We start from the raw sequence: 8,328 nt of genomic DNA, 5'->3' as shown, positions 1-8,328 counted from the left end.
AAATTCAAGATTCAAACATATTGAAAAAATAAAAATAAAAATAGAAAAGGAATTCATAAAAGGCCACTTTGCAGCTTGGTAAACAAGTTTTTGTTGAGTTTTAAGTCTTATTTGAAGTTTGGCTATCCACTTTCCAATAAATTTTTTTGAAGTTTGTATATCAGCTTCCCAATAAAACTAATTAATTTGGATGGGAACCCTGTAGTTCCGATTGATTAGCCACGTCTACTCCATTATCACAATGCATTCTAAGACTGAAATGACCTGAAGGAAATTTATTAATAAGAACAAAATGTGGAGCCATAATGGTTATAAAATACCATGTCACTTATTAGCCATTTCAATCTGTTACGATTTGATTCTAGCAGCTACGTTGTAAATACTTGAACAATCTAGACGTCATTTTTCACATTTGATATACCTACTTCAGCACATTATTTTGCAAAGTAATATAGTGCTTGAAAAATGGAACCACACCACAAAGGGGATTTGAAGCAATTTTACTTGAATAATGTTTTGTAGCTCGAAACTTTTCTCCCCGAATGCCCAAAACGACGTCGTTTTTTTTTTTTTTTTTCAGTCTTAAACATAGAGAGGAAGTGGGAGAGAAAGGGAGAAGAAGAGGGGAAGAGAGAAAGAGAAGTGAGGTTCGCCGATCGCCGATCGTCGCCCAGCCCGGTCGTCGTCGCAGCCCAGCTCCGTTGCAGCCCAGCCCAGTTTTCGTTGTCGCAGCCCAGCCCCGCCGTCGCCTCTGCCCCCGCACCCGCCCCCCACCCTCGCCCCTCTCCTCTGCCTCCGCCTCTGCCTAAGCCCCCCTCTAGTTGATGTTGGCCCCTTTTTTCCTTCTTATTCATTCTTCTTCTTTCTTCTTCTTTTCAAATTCGGGGGATTCGAGGGAGGCCTTTTTCGAGCTACCAATCAAGATTGATTTTACTTAAACAAAAAGACAATGTGACATAAGTATGTAACATAACCATGTGGTATATAAACACATTAACAAACTATGGTATAAGAATTAGTCATGTTGAGTGAAGGATTAGATTTCTTACCAGTACTTAATTAAGCCATCCCAGCCACAAGTTGCAACTTTACTTTGTTCAAATGGATGCCGCTCACAACCAATGCATACCCCTTCAAGACACTTGAGAGTTCTAAAGACTTTGCAACTCTTCCAGTCCCAAAACCAGCATTTACCCTCGCCATCTCCCGATATGACAAAACTACCATTCGATGAAAAATTGACTTGGCAAGCATATCCAGCCACTATGTCCCCGCAAACCTTTTCTTCTTATTAAGCTGAAATCTTTCCCTAGTGCTGTAGATAAGAATCTGATTGTCCAAACTCTGTGCTGCTAGCCAGTTTGTGTTAGGGTGAAGAGATATGGCTTGCATAGAATGCATGTGAGGCTCGCTGATATACTTTACAACCACAGGAATCCCAAATTCCCAAACCCGAAGAGACTTGTCATCACTAGATGTGACAAACCTTCTGTTGTTGTCTACAAATGTGATTGTATTAACCGCTCCCAAATGTTGATCATACTCGAGTAATTTGCCCAGTATTCATATCCCACTGAACAATCTTCTTGTCACTCATGCTTACTAAAAGAATGTTCTGCTTATCCTCATCCGGGTTCAGCCTAACCACATAAGGTATCTTCCCTGTTGAGAATGCCGATATCCCCTGTCCTGTTTCTATGTCCCAGTATTTAATGTTCTTATCATACCCAGCAGTCAAAAACTGAGTTCCATCATTGCAAAACCAAATATCACGAACTGCCATGGAATGTCCCATGTAAGTCCTCATACATTTACCTGAATTAAACACATCCCATATCTTCACCTTCGTATCCATTCCCGCCAATTCAATCAAATGCCCGTGCTTGGGGAAAAACCGAATTGCAGACACACCTTGGTGTGCCCACTCCAAGTATGCACCAATCTCTTCGGAATATAACAATGATCATTCGTAGCCTTAGCATCCTTGGGCGCAGCAATCCAAGACCCACCCTGATAATCCCTTTCCTCCTTCCCATGAAATGTACTCTTATCAGCAACAAACTCACCATTTTCACTATTCCTACTCTTCTCTTCACCCTTCTTCTTCGCATACTCCTCAGCATACTTCTTCTGCTCCTCCGTCAACTCCACTTGCAACCCTTCCTTCTTTCCCGCCCACGGACTCTTTTGATTCTTCAACAACCAAGTCTCCGAAGCCAGGTTATCAACCTCAACACCACCACCACCACCACCTTCCTCTTCATTCTCCACACTCTCCTCCTCCTTCTTCTCAAGTTTTCTCTTTTTATGTTCATGTTGAGGTATATTATACATAGAAATCCCATCAGTTCCTTCAATCTATCCAAATCACCAACATAATTGTTTCCCTCGGGATCAGCTGCCTACCCATATTTATGAAAAGTATTGTACTGTTCATCAAAAACAAAGGTTTCAATCGCAACATTCTCTACAAACCCTAGCTTGTGATTGCGCATACCTTGAGCAATACCGTCCTTGGCGTAGGGATGTGAAGGACCATAGATTGGTGCCCAGAGCTGATTGTAGGTGGGGTTGAAGACTACGACGTGTTGGGAAGGATCGAGGGGCTTGGTTAGGGCTCGATTGGAGTCGACGATTGTAAGAACGAGCATTGTGTCGTCGACTTTGGGGGCGGAGGATTTGGAAGGGCGGGAGATCCATGAGTCCGGCGACGATGAGTGGTCGGAGCGAGGGTTTTGAAATTGTTGATTGTCGTCGTCTTCCATGTCGGTGTCTGCGTATGACTGTAGAAGATCCATGGTGACGCGGTTGGAGCTCAGGAGGAGAGAGAGATAGTCATGAACGAACTTTGCTTGTTCGATCCCAAAAAAAAAAACTCTCCTTTTTTTTAACTTATATTTTAAAAAATAAGTTAATGAAAAAAAAAATTAAAAATAAAAAATTTGTTTAATTATAAATTTTAAAAATAATTTCAAGCCGATTTATAATTTATTTATTTTTTTTAATTGAATAGATGAATGTAAGAGAAAATTTGATTAATACATTTGTAAAATGTGAGAATAAATAGATGAGAGGGAAAAAAATGAATAATTGATTTATTAATAATAAAAGATAAAAAATAAAATAAAAAGAAGGATAGAGAAGAGAGAAAATTGAGTTTTGAGTTGTATTTTAAAAATTTATTAACCAAACAATTTTTTTTTTTTTATCCAAATCATGTTTTTAGGAATAGATTATTTTAATTGACTTTTTAATTTTTATGATTATTTTAATTTGGTTTAAATTTTGGATGATAAGTTTATTTTTTTTAGTTGATTTGATAGTTGTGAAAGAAAAAAAAAATTATAATTTAAATATAATATTTTATCTTATTAATTATTTTAATATATTTTATTTTTATTAACCATTTTAACCTCCAACCCAACTTTCTAAACATCCCCATGTGATCCCAAAAAAAATATTTGCATGGCCCTCTATTTTTCTAGATTAATAAAAAATAAATTTAAAAAATTATAAATCAGTTCGATTCAAACCAAATCATGACTTGATTTGATTTTTTCAATATACAATTGGATTTTATTTTTAAAATAGATGAATTATATTTTACAATTCAATTCATGGATTTGTTGTTATAGTTCTGATTTAGAGCTAAAGCAAGCCTAAATTTATTGATAAATTATGAAATCTAAATTTATTGATAAAAGTAAAATAGTCCATAACAAATTATTTTTAAATGGACTATTTTATTTTTCATTTCTAATTAATTTATTATATTACAAAAAATTTAATAATAAAATTGATACAACTAAAATTATAATGATCAAATTGACACAATAAATAAACTATAGAAATTACATATATAATTTGAATAAAAAATGTTCAAAGAAAATTAGGGCCAAAGGAAGCTAGAATGTGCAAAATTTTGGAAATATGCAATTTCGAAGTCTTACTCCATAAACATCGGAGGCAAGAACACATCGGGGGTATATGAGCTGCTTTTTTTGGCTAGAAAAACATGTTCATATTCAATGTCTAAGTGGCAGGGCTGCAAACAAGCTGAGCCAAATTCTATAATATTTGAGCTTGTCCTATAGCGACCCCGGTTTTCCCTCCATTTATTATTGTATCCCGGGCTTAGGTTCCGCGGTGTGGGTTATTGTATACATCTTGTTTTCGTCCCTCAATACTTTGTATTTGAGTTATAGGATGGTTTGGGCAGGATTGTTACAGGTTGGGTGTGACTGGGAGCAAATGGTTGCTGCCCAGAATTTTGGTTCTTCGCTCGAACGAGGCTTTTGTCGCTCGAGTGATCTCCTTGTTTTAGATCCTTCGCTCGAGCCAAGATTACTTTGCTCGAGCGAGAGTTGGGTGTTGTGTCTGGTGGCTCGAGCCAGGGTTCCTTCTCTCGAGCTTGCGTTTGCGTCTGGTTCTAGACCTGAAGGTTGCATTTCTTGGCTCGAGCGAGCTTTCCTTCACTCAAGCGAGCGAGCTGTATGTTTTGAGTTTCTTCGCTCGAGGGAGCATTCTGTCGCTCGAGCGTGCTTCTGGGTTGCAGACCCGAAGCTTCGAATTGTTGGCTCGAGCGAGACTTTCTACGCTCGAGCAAGGATTCTATGTGTCTGGTTGCTCGAGCGACCACTCCTTTACTCGAGCGAGCATCGTATATTTCAGTTCATAGCAGCTTCTTCTTCCTTCACTTTTTCATCTCCTCTTTTGTACAAACCCTAGATCCGGCTGCTCCTCTCTCTACACATACCTTCTCTCTAGGGTTTCATCTAGTTTTTGAGTGTTTCTACCCTAATATCTTTGTAAGAAAGATAGAGGGTGGCGTGGGCTTCACTTTAATCTAAAAAATTTTGGATTTGGAGCAATTTGGGTTTTCACCATCTTCTCCATTTGGTCTTTTCATTTCGAGGTAGGGATAACCTACTCCATCTTATGAGTTTTGACATAAGTTTTATGTATTTTGATTAGTTGGTGTAGTTTGGTGATTTTGGGAAAAGCTAGGGTTTGGTTTGTAATTTATAAAAGAAAGGTTTTGTGTTTTAAAGTTCCATGTGTATTTAAAGCTTTGGGAATGTGGGCTTAAGAGTTAAATTGGTGGAATTTGGTCTTAGGATCATTATTTGTGAAGAAGGGAATATACCCTAATTATGTTGTAATAAATTAATTTGTGTACTTAATTTGGGAAAAACATGGAAATATGAAATTGAGAAATTATGGGATGGAATGGTGTAGTTGGATTAATTTATCACTCACCTATGAAAATGTCGAGATTCTATCTGTTTGATGCATTTATTATCTGTTTAGAAATAACTGCTTTGGGCTATCGGTGGAGGATAGTTTTGATTGTTGTAGACACTGTATGTTGATTAGGGAAAACTAAAACTAATCAAACGTGTTATGTCATTGAATATAACGGTTGGAATAATACATCAAATATGTGTATTGATTGATTATTGCATATGGCAAGTCTTTTATTACATTGTATATGCATACTGTTTGGGCGGAGATAGGGGATGTACTCCATGGCTTGAGGGGAGATAAGGGATGGACTCTCAAACCTGTCTGGGAGGAGATAGGGGATGGACTCCATTGATACAGCAAATATGTGTATCAAATTGAAGTGTTAATACAGTAAATATGTGTATTAATTGAAGTATGTAAGTGTTTAATATGAGTTGTTATCTCATTTGAAATGGACGTATTGTTAATATGAGTTGTTATCTCATTTAAATTGTTGATTGTGGAAGTGTTTTAATATGAATTGGGATCTCATGGAAAGTGTCTGGCCAGGTTCTGAGCCATGTATATAAATTGAAAATTTGATAAGTAAAGGAAAGTGAAATGGAACATGGACATGATTGTCATGGAACTGTACTGTGATACAAATTGGTTTATAAGTGTTAACCATCTATCAAATGCTATTGTTTTAGTCATTGTTCATACTTGGTTTAGTATATCTCTACTGGGCTGTGGCTCACCCTATATGGGACATCATTTTTAGGTTCAGGTGATATGCAACCTCCAAGGACATAGCTTGGGAGGCGTAGTGATTGGAAGATCTTTTTGATGTTATCTTTGTGTTACATGTAACTCAAGCCAAGGGCTTAGTTTGTATAAAGAGTTAGACTCTTCTTTTGTTGAACCCAAGCATTGACTTGGAAAGTTATAAGCCCGTAGGGCATTTACTTTTGTTGTCAACATGTAACACTTTTGTAGTAAACACTCTAATTTATGGAATATATTGTCCGTTTCTTGTATCATGAATGTATGAATTATGGGTTTATTTTGAGGGCGTTGCAACTTGGTATTAGAGCGTACCGGGTTCGAATACTTTGGGTACGCGAGAAGTGATTAGTACCACAATGGGTTTGTCTCGTTTGTTAGAGACCTATGCGTGATGTTATATGTTTATTTGATAACATGTTTATGTGACTATATGGGTATGGGATTTAATTTCTAGGATGTTGATTGGATCCTTGGGTTTCTGGGAGTCTTGTTGGAAAAGCACTTGATCAATGCTGTTTCTAACTGAAACACTAGCAACGCCTCGAGACTGTCATTATCCGAAAATGAAATTCGTAAGTGTTTATGTGATTATGTGCTTACGTGGAATGAATTACAATTGTCCATTGCATTAGGACGTGAGTGTTATAGCTTCGGCACATTTGTGAATGTGCTAATGTTCTTTGTTACCTTTATTAGGATGTCAGGACGAGGACGTGGTGGTAGGCGAGGTAGGCCTAGGAGGCAGGAGATATAGCGACCCCGGTCTTTTCCCATTTGATTATTGTATCCGGACTTAGGTTCCGTAGATTCTGTCATTGTATAATTGTTGTTGTTGTCCCTTATTTTCTCATTTGGAATTATAGGATGTGTTGGGCAGGTTTGTTTTAGGTTGGTTGGGTTTAGAAACCAAGTGTTGCTGTCCAGGTTTTTGGTTCTTCGCTCGAGCGAGGAGTTGTTCGCTCGAGCGAGAGGTTGCGTTTGATTTGGACCTGTAGCTGTGCATTCTTGGCTCGAGCGAGCTTTTCTTCGCTCGAGCGAGTTAGTTTGTTCTTCGCTCGAGCAATTGTTCCTTCGCTCGAGCGTGTGTTTGGTTACAGACCTGAGGGTTTGAGTTCTTCGCTCGAGCGAGCTTTTGGGTTGTTGGCTCGAGCAAGGCTTCCTTGGCTCGAGCGTAGTTTCTCTATGTCTGGTCGCTCGAGCGACCAAGTCTTCGCTCGAGCGAGCCTTTCCAGTTTTAATACGCAGCAGCGGGTATTTGATCAGTTTTTCATCCTCTTCTAGTGTCCAAACCCTAGGTCCGACTTCTCTCTCTCAAAACTCATCTTCTCTTTAGGTGTTCATCTACTTCTAGTGTGAATCCATCTTAAGTTCTTTGTAAGAAAGATAGAGGGCGGCTTGGGCTTCATTCTAATCTGAACATTTGGTGATTTGGAGCACATTGGAATTTGGGCATTCATCTCTATCTTCTCCATTCGAGTTATTTTCTTCAACGTAGGGATTTCCTACTCCATTTTATAGGTTTTGTTCTAAGTTTTGGTATATTGATATGTTGGGGTTACTTTGGTAATTTTTGGGAAAACCCTGGTTGTAATATTAAATTAATTTGTATAATTAATTTAAGGGAATTGGGGAATTTGGTTAAATTCATGGAATTGGGGAATTTATTGATTGAATGGTGTAGTTGGTTAAATTAAATCACTCGCCCATTGAATTGTTGGTATATTTATTTCCCGTTTAGAAATAACTGATTTGGGCTATCGGTGGAGGATAGTCGTGATTGTTGTAGACATTGCATGTGGATTAGGAATAACTGAAACTAATCACATTGATTAAGTCATTAACTTTGACTATTACGTTGATACAGAAAATACGTGTATTGATTGAGCATTGCATTTGCATACATTGTTTTGTGTGGGAGGAGATAGGGGATGTACTCCACGGTTTAGGGGAAGATAGGGGATGGACCTCTAAACCGGATTTTGTTTGGGAGGAGATAGGGGATGGACTCCATTAGCATCACTTTTATGTGTGCTTATTATATAGAAGTGTTTTTTATTGATACAACACTAAAATGTGTATCAATCTGGAAGTATGAAGTGTTATGATTTGAGCTTGAGTCTCATTTGTTTGTTGATATTGGAAGGATGCGAATATGGTATATGTAATTCACTGTTGTAAGTTTGGCCAGGTTCTGAGCCATGTTGATAAAATTGGAAAGTAAATTGTATCTTAGACAATAGTGTCACGAGACTGTAAAATGAAGTAATTGATTATCTTGGTTAACCATCTGTTAAATGCTATTGCTTTATTCATTTC

General features: G+C 37.8%; 1 pseudogene; it reads right to left on the bottom strand.

Moving 5' to 3' along the window:
- Positions 1 to 1,045: 1,045 nt before the first annotated feature.
- On the bottom strand, positions 1,046 to 2,798 carry LOC114309320 (uncharacterized; annotated as a pseudogene).
- Positions 2,799 to 8,328: the final 5,530 nt, after the last annotated feature.

Source organism: Camellia sinensis, chromosome 1 (assembly GCF_055761805.1).
Source record: "Camellia sinensis isolate YWXY chromosome 1, ASM5576180v1, whole genome shotgun sequence".
In the NCBI taxonomy this organism is placed as follows: domain Eukaryota; kingdom Viridiplantae; phylum Streptophyta; class Magnoliopsida; order Ericales; family Theaceae; genus Camellia; species Camellia sinensis.
Note: the sequence above shows the minus strand (reverse complement) of the source record. Positions and strands in the feature narration are given on the sequence as shown.